Source organism: Papio anubis, chromosome 4, assembly GCF_008728515.1.
Source record: "Papio anubis isolate 15944 chromosome 4, Panubis1.0, whole genome shotgun sequence".
Lineage (NCBI taxonomy): Eukaryota > Metazoa > Chordata > Mammalia > Primates > Cercopithecidae > Papio > Papio anubis.
In genome coordinates this window covers 159,231,509-159,249,499 of record NC_044979.1, presented here as the reverse complement: position 1 = coordinate 159,249,499, position 17,991 = coordinate 159,231,509, and the positions used below count along the sequence as shown (strand labels likewise).

The 17,991-nt window shown below is 34.9% G+C and overlaps 1 long non-coding RNA gene across 1 annotated transcript in view; it reads left to right on the top strand.

Moving 5' to 3' along the window:
* The window catches only part of LOC116274575, a 92,561-nt gene extending 83,546 nt beyond the window's left edge, over positions 1 to 9,015 (top strand). The window contains exon 3 of the long non-coding RNA XR_004183346.1: positions 7,100 to 9,015. This is a non-coding gene — a long non-coding RNA (uncharacterized LOC116274575). The remainder of the gene's footprint in view (positions 1 to 7,099) is intronic.
* The last annotated feature ends 8,976 nt before the right edge of the window (positions 9,016 to 17,991 follow it).

Sequence of the window (17,991 nt, the reverse complement as noted above, 5' to 3'; positions counted from 1 at the left end):
AACTTAATTCACTTGCAACTTTTGTGTATCGCTGCACAACACTTTCCCCACAGTGCTTTAATTTGCACCTGGCTCATCAGGGCATTCTGCTTTCACTGCTTCCTCATAGTTTGTTTGCTGTAACTCCAACAACACACTGCCATCATATATCTGTTTCTTAGTTTGGAAAAACATTGCGAATGATTAAGCTACATCATTTTGTAAGAAAGGTGATACAGTCCACATATATAATTGGGTAGTCTTCAGATTAATTGCTCTTGATTGTTTATTCTGGTGCTATGATGACATGTTTAAAATTGAGACTACCTAGTTAAAGGAGCAGTGGATCAAAAACTTTACATTAGGAAGGTGTATGTATGAGGTTGAGATTAATTAAAAACATTTTAACTTTTAATCATTATTATGTACACTTTTATTTTCTAATTACCAATATACTTCTACCTAAATGTTGATCTCACCACCATGCATACCGCCAAAGACATACATATCCCTTTCTTAAGAAAAAGTGAGGAATATGTAATGATATAAAGTGTCACAACCATTCCAAGTGTTTTTAGTTTTAGAGCCCCCAAAATTCAAGTCATATTCACCATTTTCATAGCTCATAGCTTCGTAGCTCATATGAACTATATTTAGACATTTTCTAATTTTTGGCAGCCTATGAAATAAATAGCGAATGTTAACACCAATAACACTACCATATAAAATAATTAGAAAAGAGCAGCAAGACTGCAGAAGCACTTCCTTTTTTAAGGAAGGAGAGAAAGGACGGCTTATAGCACAAAGCTCTGGCTGCCTCTCTAAAATAACCATCTGTTAAGATAAAGTATCTCGTGAGGCAGTTAATTACATAGGCTTTCTCTCTTTTTCCTTCCTTCCTCCCTCTCTTGTTTTCTTCTTTTTGGTTTATTCATTTGTTTTTGGTATGTGTGTGTGTGTGCGCGCATGTGCGTGTGTGTATGTGTGTGTTTTGCAGTAGATTAAGTTCTTAGATAACACATCTGACTTTTTAGGATTCTGCCTGCTGGAGAGCTACTCTGTAAGACAATGTTTCTCCATAGAATTTCACTTATGCCTGAGGCTGGCATTTTTCGTTCTGAGACCTTAGGTTGGTCTGATGAGCAGTGGGTCGCTTTGGATTTACTTCAGCGCAAACTAATGATCATCAAATGTAACTGGATGTGACTGTATCAATATTTATAGAGTTAGATCACTCTCATAAAGAATAGAATTTATCTAGGCAGCAGTTGTTTCACTGATTGTACCAGAAAAATTTCTCTTTGAAGCTACCCTGTTCAACCTACCCTCATTTGACATCCCTGACCTCAAAATGCCCATGCTACTCAGAATCCAAACAGATGGCAAGGTGGTTTCCCACCCTTCAGGGACGTATGCTCCATAATTGTCTTTATTTTTCTAACTCAAAACCCTGCCGAGGATTCTGCACCATGGGGAGGCAAATTCCTCAATGTTCTTAGTATAAATCCTTAAGTACGAAAATCTACATACATGATATCTTTTATCCAATGATGGGACAGAATTTTCAATATATCCATAAACTTAGTAATGTATCCACTTTCTGGTCTGATCATTATGACCATAAAAGAGAAGATATGCATTAATTGATATAAAATTGGCCATTGAGGATGCTGCCCATGTAGAATAGGGGAGGGAATAATGAATGGTTTTCCTTAGAAGGTGATGTGGGTAAAAAACAAAGAATGTTATCACCAGTTTGGCTTTATAAAGCTTATGTTTAGGGCCATTTTGTTGTTATGTTATATTTACATTCTTTCAAAGTTCCTGGTTTATGTTCAACTCACAACTCTATAGTGTTAAATACATTAATAATAAAGAAGCAACAAAAAATGTGTTGCATTTTTCATAAGGACTCTCATGATACTAAGCAGTGATTGTCGTGAATACAAAAACAGGAAACTAGCTCTTACAAGTATTTATTATTATTTTATAAGTATTTACAAGTATACTATGTAAAATTAAACAATTTTCCCAAAGATTTGAAATACTGAATCCAGACATTAGCTACCCAAAGAAAAAAATAATAAGACTTGTAAAACTCTTCCTTACTTTAGTAGCTAAATTTGTCCTATTATATATTTGACCAAATAGCATGTGTTCTGATCTGTCTATTAAGCATAAAAACAAAAGTTTAAAAATAATTATTTGGGATCCATTCAAAACACTCTTCACTTTGTGTGGTCTTGTAAATACATATAAAAATATAATACAAATGATACTTTTAAAATAGTGGCATATTGATTTAAAAAATTGGACATAATTTTATAACACTTCTGTTTCTCACATTTTTACAGCACTTTAAACATTTTGTTTATACTATGTGTTAATTCTTTTAGGATAAGAATATATTTTAGATAGAGATAAAGAATGTATTCTATATAGAATATATTTTAGGATAAAAATATAAGACTATAATTCTTTTAGGATAAGAATATGTATAATACAAGTGTGAGATGGGCAGGCTGGAAGACAACTAAAGTCAACTGATACAGCTAAGTTAGAAACATTATGTGTATGTTGCAAATAAAAAACAGAAACATATGTACATTTCCCCAACTAAATCTACAAAGTTATATATATTATTTTTGCCTTGTTTGATTTTCAATAGACAGAGTTCTCTACATCCGTTAATATAAAGCCATGTATTATAAATCAAGGGAACACAGACGCAATTCACATTAATGCTTTTTATAATGAACTAAAATCTGTCCAAAATTAGACATGAGATCTAGAATCCCGGAATACAGCACAATAATTGTAAAGAAGACTGAAAAAGATATACTTCTAGGGGAGGGTGTGAACTGCTTTAACTTGATTACAGTTTTTGCAGATATTGCAACATCAATGAAAGTTAGCAGTAATACTTCCTCTCAGGCATACTCCTAAATGTCTGAAGATTATCTAACTCTGATAATAACTGTTCATTATTATTAGATATATTAGTGTATATGCTTTGCAAGGACCCTTGGCAACACCTGACTCATGCCAGGGCTCAGTGTGAAGTGATTCACTGTATTGAGGGCTGTAGTGCATGTGTTGTTTCATGCCAGATGTGCCTGCAATTTGGTCCTTTTACTGAGATTAAGTCGTTCGCAGAAAGACATGGACGAATTGGAACACTTGCCTCCAGCAGAGAGTTTGAGATTCATTCATTAAACTTACTGTAGCAAAAGTGCAGTAAGTATGTGGCATTGTTATGAATCTTGTTTTAGATTTTCCCATGTTTAATGCAAATCTGTGATAGTCAACAATTCATCATAGAAAGAGAAATCAAGGATAATGTGAGGTTTCTATCTCAGTGCCTTCAGGCATTGGGAAAAATGTGTACACACTGCATATTTTTAAATTTTTGCTATGCAAAGTTTGGTGTATATATATACACACACACACATATAATATAGAAATATATATTATATGCATACAAATATATATATATATGAAATTTTTGGAGAAAAATGACCTAGATATGATTCATGGAGAATACTATTTTTAATTGATTGATGTTAGAATTATCCTTCTTGAATATTAACTCTGGTTAGTCTACTTTTTAATAGAAATATTTTTAATATTTTTCTAACATTTCATTGAATTTAGATCTTGAATTTAAAAATGCACTATTAAATTATGTTGGGGATGTTTCTTATATTTTAATCCAAAATGCTACAAGAATGAGGCTTCTAAATTATTTAGACATGGCTTGTTTTTAAATCCCATACATTGAAAAATGTATATATCATCTTAAGTTTTCATTTAGCATATCTAAACTATGTAATATACTACCATTAGAAAACTGACTTTTTGGCCAGGCACGGTGGCTCAAGCCTGTAATCCCAGCACTTTGGGAGGCCGAGACGGGCGGATCCCGAGGTCAGGAAATCGAGACCGTCCTGGCTAGCATGGTGAAACCCCGTCTCTAGTAAAAAATACAAAAAACTAGCCGGGCGAGGTGGCGGGCGCCTGTAGTCCCAGCTACTCGGGAGGCTGAGGCAGGAGAATGGCGTAAACCCGAGAGGCGGAGCTTGCAGTGAGCTGAGATCCGGCCACTGCACTCCAGCCTGGGCGACAGAGCGAGACTCCGTCTCAAAAAAATAAATAAATAAATGAATAATAAAAATAAAAATTAAAAAAAGCAAATAAAAAAAAAGAAAACTGACTTTTAGGTATAATAACATCTTAGGATTTTATGAAGAAATAATAACATAAAAAAATTTTCTTTATATATTTTGCATCCCACCCCATTATATTTAACACCACAGTAGAAAAAGAAAAAAGAAGTATGCCTCTTATTTCTAAAAAAAAAAAAAGTTTCCTAGGAGAGTGAAAAGAAGTGTTACCAAAGGCAAAGAGACTATATGGAATTATTCTGAAATGTATTTCTTAGCATTTGGACTCTATGATACTTTAAATTACATTTATCTCCTTGGGATGGAACAAGTAAGAATTGACTAGGGAAGCAATTATTTAGCCATTTAGATTCGTATTTGAAAAACCTTAGTTACTGAAGTAAAATATACATTTAAAAACAGTAAAATAATGGAAAAACCTTAGGTAGAGATTGGAGAAACATCAGCCATGGCAAGAATGCTGGCTCTTGATGAGAATGGCACTGCCCAGAGATTATCTAGAAGAGTTATTTGTGAAAAGAGTTATATTAGGTAATACTGTCTGTGGACGATAGGATCCCCAAGCACTCCCTTCCTCAAACGGAAATGGCTACCTCACCAGATTACAATTTCCTAATTCTTCATTGCTGTTGTTGTTGTAAGAGACAGAATCTTGCTCTGTCACTCAATCTTCAGTCAGTGGCACAGCATACTGCTTCAGCATCCCTAGTAGCTAGGACTGCAGGTGCAGGCCACCACATCTGACCCTTAGTTCTTGTAGACTACATATATGTCATTAATAAACGGGCTGCAAATCTGTGTCTTTTCCCATTAAGTAGTTAGGACAGATGCTATTACTAACATTTCTATTTTCCTCCCTGTTCTCTAACCTGGTATCAGATCTTGTACTCAATCAAATGACTGTCCAATATAGTGAGTCATGCTGACAGAAGAATCTAGATTTCACCAAATAAACAATGTAATTGAATATCTGATAATTATTAATTGTTTTTGGAACTCCAGACTCCTTTTATTTTTTAAATAAAACCCCTAGTTAATAATTTCTATTTCTAACTTGTGGCAAACACACACATGTAATATATAACAGAAATGAGGTCTTTTAAAATGCCAATTTCTAATTAATGAATTGTTTCCAAGTTAGATTTATTGTACACTTAATTTTCCAGCTGTCTGTATCAGAAATTTAGAATTACCTTAAATAAGCACTCTCATACATTCCCATTTGTAAATATATATATACGTATATTATAGGTACTATCTTTGTGAGCCTCCTTAATTTTTAATTCCTTTTTTTTTTTTGAGATGGAGTTTGCTCTTGTTGCCCAAGATGGAGTGCAATGGTGCGATCTTGGCTCACTGAAACCTCCCCTCCCCAGGTTCAAGCGATCCTCCTGCAACCTCCGCTTCCCAGATTCAAGTGATTCTCCTGACTCCGCCTCCAGAGTAGCTGGAATTACAGGCGTTCACCACCATGCCCAGCTAATTTTGTATTTTTAGTAGAGATGGGGTTTCATCATGTTTGTCAGGCTGGTCTCGAACTCCTGACCTCAGGTGATCTGCCCGCCTCTGCCTCCCAAAGTGCTGGGATTACAGACCTGAGCCACCGTGCCCGGCCTCCAATTGAATTTCTGATCTCAGTAGATGGCACAATTATCCAAAATTAGGACACTATTGGTACTGTTCAACCCAGCTTACAAGGCACTTCAAGAGCTTACACCTGTATCCCTTTCAAACAACACCTCAAGCCATGTCCCACCATCTACACAGAATTTAATTCTGTCCTTCTTTGTAAGATTCACATTTGTTTGGTCAGCAGTTCTTTCTCCAAGTTTCTCCTCTGCCTAACACCACCTTTTTTTGGCCCCTAGTTCCAGACAGACACACACACACACACACACGACTCAATTCTATTCATTCGTCAGTTCCCAGGTCAAGTTTTCCTGAATGCTCTCTCCATACTTTTCTAGAATAGAAGCCATTTGTATGGGCTCTTCTGAACCCATGCCTCCATGAGTGAGCATATCACATCTTTATTTTTTTGCATTCCTAATATTTTATCTCTCAAATAAAATCTTTACAACCCCACCATCTCTCCTATATTGTTTATCTTTGAATCTCCAGTCCATGGCGCAATGTATTAATAAGCTGAAAGAATAAAATAATTAGTCTTACTTTACTAAAATTAATAAATAAATAATAATAATAGTCTTAATTTACTAGGACTAATAAAAATGCACTATAGACATGTTGTGTGTAAATCAATAATCATTTATTTCTCAAAATTGTGAAGACTGGGAAGACCAAGGTGCCAACAGTGTCTGAAAAGAGCCCACTTTTTAATTTATAATGGCTGTCCTCAGGAGTTTCTTTTATAAGGCCACTAAGCCCATTCAGTAATGCTTTGCCCTCGTGGCCTTACCACCTCCCAAAGGCTCCACCTTCTAATATCATCATATTGAGGATTAGATTTCAACATTTAAACTTTGGGGGAACACAGACATTCAGACTGTAGCAAATAAGTAATGTGACATGTTTCTGTTGCTACTCCTCCCGGTTTTACTCCATTTCCCCACCAGTCAACCATAGTTGTGTCTTCATTCTTATAAATAATATTTATACTTTCTGAACATAAAGGAAGATAACATTCAAATCACGTTAGAATCAAGTAACAGACAGTGCTGAAAATTAGGGTGTATAATTAAACACAGATTTTAGTAAGTGGAGAGTTAATGCGAAGTAATCATCACTGGAAAGATGTCAAAACCAAGACTTAGGATTCATGCTCAGTCTAGTCACTTAAAGTTAATTGAAATAACCATTGCATTAATAAAATTCTTAGTAGAAATGTGTGGTTAATGTTAATCCCTGAATTATTTAACAGAATACATTATGAAAACAGGGTGATGGAATATTCTCTGTACTCATTAACTCCACAGATAACATTAAAGAACAAGAGAGGACAAGAAGGTGGCTACAAATGCAGAAGATAAAATCACCACCTTTAACGTAATCTTGGAGAATGAAAAAGTACATGGAAGAAATGCAGTCAAGGTAAGATGAGGGTAGTATGTTTGAAGAGAAACATAAATTTTCAATGCAAAAATACAGGAGATACAAGTATGGCAGAAAAAATAGCTAAGTGTCATAATAGATAACAATCTAGCCGTGATCAGTGATACAGCTCTGGAGAAAGCAAATACAGTGCTGAATTCCTAAATAGGAGACAGGCACTGAGAAACCATGAGGTAATTCTTATGTTATATTCAGCAGTGCCTTGACTTGTTTTCTTAATCAAAATCAATGCTGCTTTGGGAAATGTAAAGAGAGTTCTGGAGAAAGCAATGGAATTCATTTTAAAATTCGTGATAAAGAAATGCAATGGAAAAAGGAATATTTTGGGTGTGACAATATTGAGAAGACAAATTGTATTATATAATACGTAACAGCTCCTTTGTCAATGATGGTACCCAGGTGGTCTCCACTAAGCCCAATCATGCAGAATGAAGAGTGAAGAGTAACATATAAATGTAGACAAGATCTGGTAGGGATTTCTAAGAGTTGATTAAAATATTATCAGGAGACACTACAGAGATAAAGATTAAAATTGATTTTTTCTTTGAGTGACTTAAGTAAAATCCTGTCTAACTGAGGATAAAGTAAATTGTCTTCCATTTATTCCTAATCTTCATAAAATATGGATGCTATTATTTTAATATTGATTTTGACAAGCTGCTAAAAACGCAGTAATCCCTAGAATAGATATTTATACAAAGTAGAAATGACAACAGCATGGACAAAGCCAGGTAATAGATAAAATCGAGTCGTTTATTGGATGGTGCAATAAGCACCAGCTTTAGAGACAGGAAACGTACTTATAATTGTTAACACTGATGGAGGCATAGTTTGCCAGATGCTAGGCTGAGCACACTAAGTGCATTGTCATTATTAATTTTTTTAGAGATTCTGCATGTGTGTATCATTATCATTTCTGGTTTGCAGTGTGGGAATTGAAGTTTATTAGATGAAGCACCAGGCCCGCAGCCATATAACTAACACATGTTATTCAAGCTCATGCTTGCTTGACACCAGAGCCCATTGTTCTTAATAAATAATATTAAGGTCTAAGTAGAGATTTATTTTTTATTCCATTTTCCCGACTGTATTCCCAGAGCCATACACATGATTGTTGTGTGATGAATATTTGTTGAAAGACTATTACAGATAACACATATTTGAAAATATACAGGGGCAGTGTGGAAAATTTAAAAAAAAATCTATATGAACAGAAAAATACAACTTTAAAAGATTTTTAATTTGGCGTTTGAACTGACATTTCTCATTTGGGAATGTTATTATATTAAACATCTTAGTTTTGGATTATGTTTCCCATGTCTTAACTTATTCTAGTTTTATAATTTTCTTTTATGATTAAGATAATGTTTGAGTGGTAAAAAAAAAAAAGGGGGACAAGCATTTGTTAATTCTGTGAATTCGATGGAATAACACCAAAATTTCAACCAAACAATTTAAAAAATGCAAAATACATTAAAATTGGGATAGATGTAATTTCAAAATAATTAAAATGTAAATCTGTTAGATCCAAAAATATGTTATCTAAAAAGTGAAAAGATGATTGTGAAAACACTACTCTTAACATAACGTTGTTCATAGATTATCATTTTTGTTTTGGCCTTTAACTGGACTGTGCTAAAATTCATAGCATTTTACTCTTTGCAATCTTAGATAAACGGAATGAGAGATCAGGCATAGATTTTAGCCCTGAAAATAAGAAGTGAGAAAGCTGTGAGAACTGTATTAGTTAGGGTTCTCCAGAGAAACAGAAATGTGTATATATATTTTTATATATATGTATGTTTACATGTTTTATATATGTATGTATATATACATATTTATATACATTTATACATACTTATATATACATATATACATACATATATATGTATATGTGTATATATATAAACTGAATTATCTCATGCTCAGAGGAGGTCTGCCTTTTGGTTCTATTTAGACCTTCAACTAAAGGAAGAAAGCCCACTCACATAGGAAGGGCAACGTGCTCTTCTCAAGGTCCACTGGTTTAAATGCATCCTTCATCCAAAAACTCCCACACAGAAAATTCAGAATAATGTTTGACCAAATGTCTGGGTGCTGTGGTTCAGTCAAATGGACACATAAAATCAACCATCACAGAGAGAAACATCTGTTTTTGAAAGAAATAAAATTTACCCAATAAATTACTTCCTTAATTACCAACTTGTTAGAAACCCATGGACAAATTTATTTTTGTCTGTTGGTTGGTTTTTCCTCTGACACAAGCGTGAATTTTCAGTTCTTGTCTGTTTTTGATACTGTCTTTAATATCATGTGACACTAAGCTGATTAGATTGCATTAATTCTCTCTGATATTTGTCATATCTGTACATTTAGATACTTTGCAATACAAAGTTATACAAGAGGCTGAGAAAGCCAAGCTCATCATCTCATAGCAAGTCCTCTGTGGCCGGTCATTAGTCGTTTTCTATTTCTTCTCTTTGTATTTTTAATATCAGTTCAGTTTATGAACTCATTTAAGACAGACTCTCTCTAGAGAGGCAGTTTGACATTTTAGTTCTCTTTAATTCCTTGCTGTTCTTTCAGGTTAAATAAGAATCTAAGACATACAGAAATTTAAATTCATAAATTTTATTTTTACTACATAATTAGTATAGTAATATAGACATTTTAGAAAACTAAAATCTACCCTAATTTTATTATTTAAAAATGTCACTTTAGTGAGTATCTCGATAATTTTAGTTTTAAATAAAATATAATGTGAAAAAATCTTGAATTAAAAATATACACAAGAAGACCAGGCACGGTGGTTCATGCCTGTAATCCCAGCACTTTGGGAGGCTGAGCCTGAAAGAAATCAGGCACATTCCTCAGCCCCGGGCTCAACACAAACAGGCCTAGTACAAACATATATCTCTCAACTTCCTGAGCCCAGTACAAACACATCCCACCATATATCTCTCAACTTCCTGAGCCCAGTACAAACACCACCTGGAAAATCCCCGATAAGGACACAGCCGTTTGTGGTTTTACTGAAAGCGTGGGAACCAATAGAAAAACTACTAAATGTATAACTTAAAATGTAAACCAATTGTAATTCCCTTGTTCCTCTGTAACTTTACGTATCCTATTTACATTGGGCTATAAAAAGCAAGCACTCACATTGTTCGAGGCCCTCTTGTATGCTGTGGAATGGAGGGACCAAGTTCGAACTTGCAGTAAAAGATCCTTGCTGCTTGGCTTTGACTCTGGACTCTGGTGGTCTTCTTTGGGGAACAAACGGTCTGGGCATTACAAGACAGGCAGATCACCTGAGGATGGAAGTTCGAGACCAGCCTGACCAACATGGCATAACCCCATCTCTCCTAAAAATACAAAAAATAGCCAGGCATGGTGATGCACACCTGTAATCCCACCTACTTGGGAGACTGAGGCAGGAGAATCGCTTTAATGTGGGAAGCAGAGGTTGCAGTGAGCCAAGGTTGCGCCGCTGCACTCCAACCTAGGCAACAGAGGGAGACCTTGTCTCAAAAAAAACAAAAAAAAAAACAAAAAAAGCGAAAGCAATAAAAAATATATACAAGAATAATAAGGCAAGAGAAGGATATGAAAATTAAAACAATGCAGAGAGAAAGGCTTCATTTTTTCTCCTTAATATAAATTTGTAGGTAGCGTTTCTACTCTATATTCCATCATAACTCAGTATTCTTTTCCCTCCTCCTTAATTTGTGGTTCGAGAGGAAACATTCTTTGTTGTAATTTTGTGGTATTTCATTAGTAGTTTCCAAATGATTTTCAAATTTCTTTTTGGAGGACATGTTTACAATTATAAGGATCTTCACTAACAAATAGTAGTTGGCTATGACTTTTAGAAACTATAGAAGTCTCCTTCAACTTATTATTCTGGAACACTACTTTCTATTAAGTCATAGTAGAAAATCTGATTTTTAATTGCCATTAAGTATAATTCATCTGAAACCTATTTCCTCACTGATAGTTGAAAAATAAAATTTTTATTGATATGGTAGGGTGAGCCGATATGAGAAATTCAGCTTCAAACATATAAAAACTCACAAAGCATAGCATTTTGCATTCTAGAACAAGTGTTAGTACAAAGTAAAATAAAGGTAATATTTAGGTGTCAAAATTAGGAGAACCCTCCAAATCAAAGCTGGTAGAGGACACCAAAGACACACAACCTTGGGACAGCCAAACAGGATACAGCCCTTGGGGTCTGGTTACTGACATTTTAATGTCCACATGAGAGTGAACATCACATGTGCCCAAGCCCAGTGAAAATATTGAATGTCCTTGAATAATCTGTGACGTTCATTCTGTCTCTAAAGTAAGGATTTGAATATCCTATTCAACAGTCTAAGGAATCATTATGTAAGTTAGCTATCTGCTTGGGGTAGTGGGAAAAAAGGAATCGTTATGTAAGTTAGCTATCCACTTGGGGTAGTGGGTAGAAAAGGAATCGTTATGTAAGTTAGCTATCCACTTGGGGTAGTGGGTAGAAAGGAATTACCATGAAACCCCAAACCCCACCCCCATGTCCCAAGTTAGTGTTAGTACCAAATCTTGTCATCTGTGATGTTGATCATCCTGGAGCTGAGAAGTTAACATAACTGCTCTTTAATTACAAAATTGAAGGGGTGGCCTACCCCTCCACACCTGTGGGCGTTTCTCGTTAGGTGGAAGGAGAGATTTGAGAAAAGAAATGAGACACAGAGACAAAGGATAGAGAAAGAAAAAGTGGGCCCAGGGGACCGGCGCTCAGCATAGGACATACAGAGGACCCACGCCGCACCGGTCTCTGAGTTCCCTAGTATTTATTGATAATTATCTTTACCATCTTAAAGATAAGGGAGTGGCAGGATAATAGGATCATTTTAGGGAGAAAATCAGCAGTAAGATATATGAATAAAGATCTCTGTGACATGAATAAGTTTAAAGGAAAATGCTGTGCCTTGATATGCATATGCAGACATCTCCATAAACCTTTTAGCAGCATTGAGCCAGCAAGTCCCACCAGCAAGTCCCACCTTATGCCGTAAGGCGGTTTTCTCCTATCTCAGTAAACAAAGCATACAATCGGGTTTTACACCGAGATGTTCCATTGCCCAGGGACAGGCAGGAGACAGATGCTTTTCTCTATCTCAACTGCCAACAACCGCCAAAAGGCCTTCTTTCCTCTTGTACTGGTCCTCCTCAGCACAGACCCTTCACGGGTGTCAGGCTGGGGGAACGATCAGGTCTTTCCCTTCCCATGAGGCCATATTTCAGACTATCACATGGGGAGAAACCTTGGACAATACCTAGCTTTCCTAGGCAGAGGTCCCTGCGGTTTTCCGGTTTTCCCGCAGTGTTTGTGTCCCTGGGTACTTGAGATTAAGAGAATCGTGATGACTTTTAACCAGCAAGCTGCCTTCAGGCACTTGTTTAACAAAGCACATCCTGCACAGCCCAAAATCCATTAAACCTTGAGTCACCACAGCACATGTCTCTTGCAAGGACAAGGTTGGGGGTAGGGTCACAGATTAACAGCATCTCAAATACAGAACAAAATGGAGTCTCTTATGTCTACTTCTTTCTATATAGACACAGTAACAGGCTGATCTCTCTTTCTTTTCCCCACACAAAATTATTTTGATCTCCTATAGTCCACAACAATGATCACTTCATAAGTACGCATTTCCAACTCAGGTAGCTATGGCTCCTATAGGAAACCAATCACCTCTGAAGAAAAACAGAAAAAAGTACACACACACACACACTTACGTACATAAAGAAGCTAATTGCTATGAGAGTCAGAATGAGTGTCAGATTATGCACTGCAAGAACTCATAATAGAGTAATATAAATGGTAATTTAAAATATTCAGTCTTAGTGCTCAAAATTAGGTAGAAAAACAGCTACTCCATGGGGTACAAACAGTATATCATGGAAAAAAGATGAGGCAGGTGGATCACCTGAGGTCAGGAGTTCATCAAGACCAGCCTGGCCAACATGGTGAAACGTCGTCTCTACTAAAAATACAAAAATTAGCTGGGTGTGGTGGCAGGTGCCTGTAATCCCAGCTACTTGGGAGACCGAGGCAGGAGGATCACTTGAACCTGGGAGGCAGAGGTTGTAGTGAGCCGAGAGCGCACCACTGCACTCCAGACGGGGTGACGGAGTGAGACTTCATCTCAAAAAAAACAAAAAAAAAAACAGAAAATAATTTGAAAAAGAACCAGAATAACAATTCTAGAAATGATAAAAGGCAGCCACTGAAATAAAACTCAGAGGACACGTTTAAATAGTATATTGGTTGCTAAATATACATATACAAAAGAGAAGATCCAGTCAATTAGAAGATGGAAATGAGAAAACCTTACATACAATTGAAACATACAATTCAAGTAGAGTACGTGGAAGAGAGATAATACATGAGATATATGTGGGAGACAAATTATAATCTATACAGAAGAGGGTAAGAAGCCCCTCACACATCTAGTAAAATGACTGCACTTAGAGTCATTTCAATAAAATGGTTGTAGACCCTCAGAGGTTGGAGGAAAACAATCACACTTATTGTATTGCTAGCACTGTCATAACAAAGTACCACATGCAGCAGAAATTGATTTTCTCACAGCTCTGAAGGCTGAAACTGAAAGATTAAGGTGTGGACAGGGTTGATTTCATTCAGAAGCCTCTCTATGGCTTGCAGATGGCTTCCTTATCACTGTGTTTTCCCATGGTCTTTTCTCTCTACACACGTAGAGCTGGTGTATCTTTGTATGTCAGAATTTTTTCTTCTTATAAGGACACCGGTCAGACTGCGTTAAGGTCCACTATAATGCCCTAATTTTAACGTCATCACCTCTTACAGGCCCTATGTCCAAACACAGTCACATTCTGAGACCCTGGGGTTAGAACGTCAACATAGGAATTTGTGGTGAGGGGCATAGTTCAGACCGTAACAGTTACGAAAAAAATATTTAAAAAACATAGTTTTCTTAAAAAGGACTAACAATCAGGCCACTATTATAAAATATAAAACAGGATGAAATGGAATAGTGTCTTTCAAACACTATTAAAAAAAAAACAATATAAAACCCCAATAAGAAAGAATCTTTTCAAGACAATGAAATAGAGTAGGAAATAAAAACAGAGTTACTTTTCACAGATTCTTACTGAAAAATAAATGGTTGTTGAATTTTAGAATGAAAGATTTTGAGGAAGAAATGGTATAAAAGTATTAAGCTTTAGCTAAAGAATTTTAAACATTTTGGTATATTAAATACATATTTATTATAAAAATAATTGATAAAAATAATCATGATAAAGTGATGTAGACAACAAACTTGAAGGGTGTTAAAGTGAGGTAAAAATTTTTAGAAATTGTAGATAAATAAAATGAAAAGTAGAAGGATTTCTGTCTAGATTGAGTACACTCTATTTGCATTGTATTACTTGAAATGCTGAAAAGGAAGATACACTGCTACATTTTAGATTTTGTTGAGTAGAAAAAGATTTTTAAAAGTATATTCACATAAAAAGTAGAATTATAATGTGTAATTTCTAAAATAGGAGAAAGTGAAAACAAAAAATAATAAAATTTAATAGTCAATGTTTTTGTTCACGCTTGTAATCCCAGCACTGTGGGAGGCGGAGAGGATAGGATTGCCTGAGCCCTCAAGTTCAAGATCAGTCTGCGCAACAAAGGGAGACCCTGTATCAGCGTAATGGTGCATGCCTCTAGTCCCAGCTACTTGAGAGACTGAAGTGGGAGGATCCCTTGAGCCAGGAGGTAGAGGCTGCAGTGACCCATGATGGTACAATTCCACCTTGTCTCAAAAAATAATAATAAATAACTTACATATAAGTAAAGATGAAAACAATAGAAAATATGCTATGAAGGCATAAAATAAGATCATAAATGAGAGAAAAATTCGTGAATAAACATCATAAATATGAAGTTGAAGGAATAAAGAGATTTACGTAAAATTTATATAAGCCTCAAAATTCACATAGCTACACTATACATTGTTTATTGTTACATATACATTTGTGTATAAAATAATATAAGTAACCTATATTATATATATATAACATGTGATATATATGCATAATATTAATTTACCTATATACTAAAAACTAAGAAATATTGGAAGCGAAATATATATACAAAACCCAAGGGGAGAAGGCAATAAAAAGCAGTAAGTATTGTGGAAGATTTTTAAAACGTTAGCGTAAATAAAATAAAACAAATTGAAAAACTGGCTTAAGGAATTTCTATCTTTTTTTATTTTAACATGAAGCAGTTTAATTTTTTAGGAGTGAAAAAAATACAAATTGAGAGACTATGTCCTCATCCATTGCCATCTTAGCATGTTTTATTTGTTTTTTGTTTAATTGAAACATACAATTCAAGTAGAACATTTTTTAAATGCATTTAAAATTTTTAAATGCAAACTTTCTTTAATTCAAGAAGATATGTGATTGAGGTCCAGGGCTGAAATAGAAAAAATAGAAATAAAATGTAAAAAATAATTCAGGAATAATATCTGCAGAATGGTATACGCATATGCATAATTGCATAGCTCAGGAATCAGAAAACTACAGCCTCAAGCTTAATCCTGCCCTTTGCTGGTTTGTGTAAATAAAGTTTTACTTAAATAGGACCCATCCATTTGTTTACATAACAAAGTTGAGCAATTGTGATACAGAGTGTGTAGCCAGAAATTACTAAATACTTACTTTTCTGCCTTTTAAAGAAAGTATCTTGACATCAGATCTTTTTCCAGCTTAACATTCTTACCACATCTATTATCTCTTGGCAAATACATATTCCAGCATGTTCATAATATTTAAAATTCCTCAAAACCATTATGCTGAATTTATGTTTTTTGACTTTGTATCTACTTCTCTTTCTGCCTGAATTTTTTTTTTTTCATTTTCTTGATTGACTTACGAGGTTAAATTCCTTATTCAATGTATAGTACAAATCTTTTAAAATAATCTTTCCGTTCCGCACCAAACTAGCAAGAATAAATTACTTACTTTTTTTTTTTTGCAAGGTCGTTTAAATATAATCTTATCTTTGCAGTCATCATATCAGTATTTACTATTTTGTGTTCAGGTCCTTACCATTTGATCAAAAACTTCCTAAAGGCAGAAATCATTACTTTCTTATCAATTCATTTTTAAATTTTTTATTATCTTAAGAACCTAGGCTTATGCAACACATAAGTGGGTTAGCAACACATAATTTTGAATTCAATTGAATGTAGCTTTTTCATGTCATCAGGGACATCAGGAAGCAATAAGTGATAATTATAGGACATTCTAATAGACAAATCTGTTAGGGAAATGGCCAGTTACAGTAACTTCCACCCACCAATAGCAACAGCAGAATACCATGAGACAAACATTAAACGTCCTGAACTATGCCTCTTTTTGAAGAGTTTACTTTAATTGCCTGTATGCCTCACTGAAGAATTAGAAAACAATTTTCAATTACCTTAGAGTACAAATGAGACTCACTTTGTATAAAACTTTGAGCTCTCAGATTTTTATAAATCTAAATTTTAATATGACAGATTTAGAAAGATATGGCCTATTCCTAATTTGCTTCTCTATATCAGATGAAAAATAAAAATCAGCAAAAATATAAAACATTCTTTTGTGATATTATTTGCAGTGCTGAAGTGTACGGCAGAATGACAAGGTAAAACCAAATAGACATTTTGACATATTTTTATTAATGATTTTTATTGACATCACAATGCATTTTTTGTTGTCATATTTTCAGACACTTCAGTCATTTGTTTTCTATCAGTTTTCTGATGTGTTATTGAGAACTTTCTGAAGAAGTAAGGCTTAGATTTATTGAGAAAAACGAGCTGCTTTTTGTATGGTCATTTTTTAATGACCTACATCACATTGTTATTGAATTTTTAAAATGTTTTGTAGCTAAAAATTGAGTGATAACCTTCATTTGGTGATCAGTTTGTAAAGTTTAATTAAGTATATGGCAACATTTTTATTCTCAATGGGTTATGTGTATTGATTTAATGATTAGTGAAAAGATTTAACAAAAATTATTTATCTTTGTATGTGGGTATAGCTTAATTTCTTAAAGGAGAAAAAAAGAAAAATGGAACTTCAACTGTGAGAAGACTCATTTCAGTCTTGTAACATGGATTTAAGATATTTCTCAGAGGGCCAGGCACAGTGGCTTAAGCCTGTAATCTCAGCACTTTGAGAGGCCGAGGCAGGTGGATCATGAGGTCAATAGATCGAGACCTTCCTGGCCAACATGGCGAAACTCCGTCTCTAATAAAAATACAAAAATTAGCTGGGCATGATGGTGGGTGCCTGTAATCCCAGCTACTCGGGAGGCTGAGGCGGGAGAATCGAGTGAACCCGGGAGGTGGAGGTTGCAGAAGCTGAGAATGCACCATTACACTCCAGCCTGGGCAACAGAGCGAGACTGGTCTAGACTTAAAAAAAAGAAAAAGAAAAAGAAAAAGGTATTTCTCAGAGAGGATGAAAACTTTCTCAAATTAAGGCAGGTTTGATGCTCTTGGTAACACAATTACATAGGTGGAAAGAAAGCGCAATGCTGAATATTACAAAGGCACATATCAACAAGAAAGTTTAGGTAGACTTGTTACGTTTATCTCATAGTCGTCGTATTTATGTCCAGCATTTAAATAGTGGAGACAGTGGTTCCTAACATTTCCTTCTGCACGTCTTAGATCTAGTC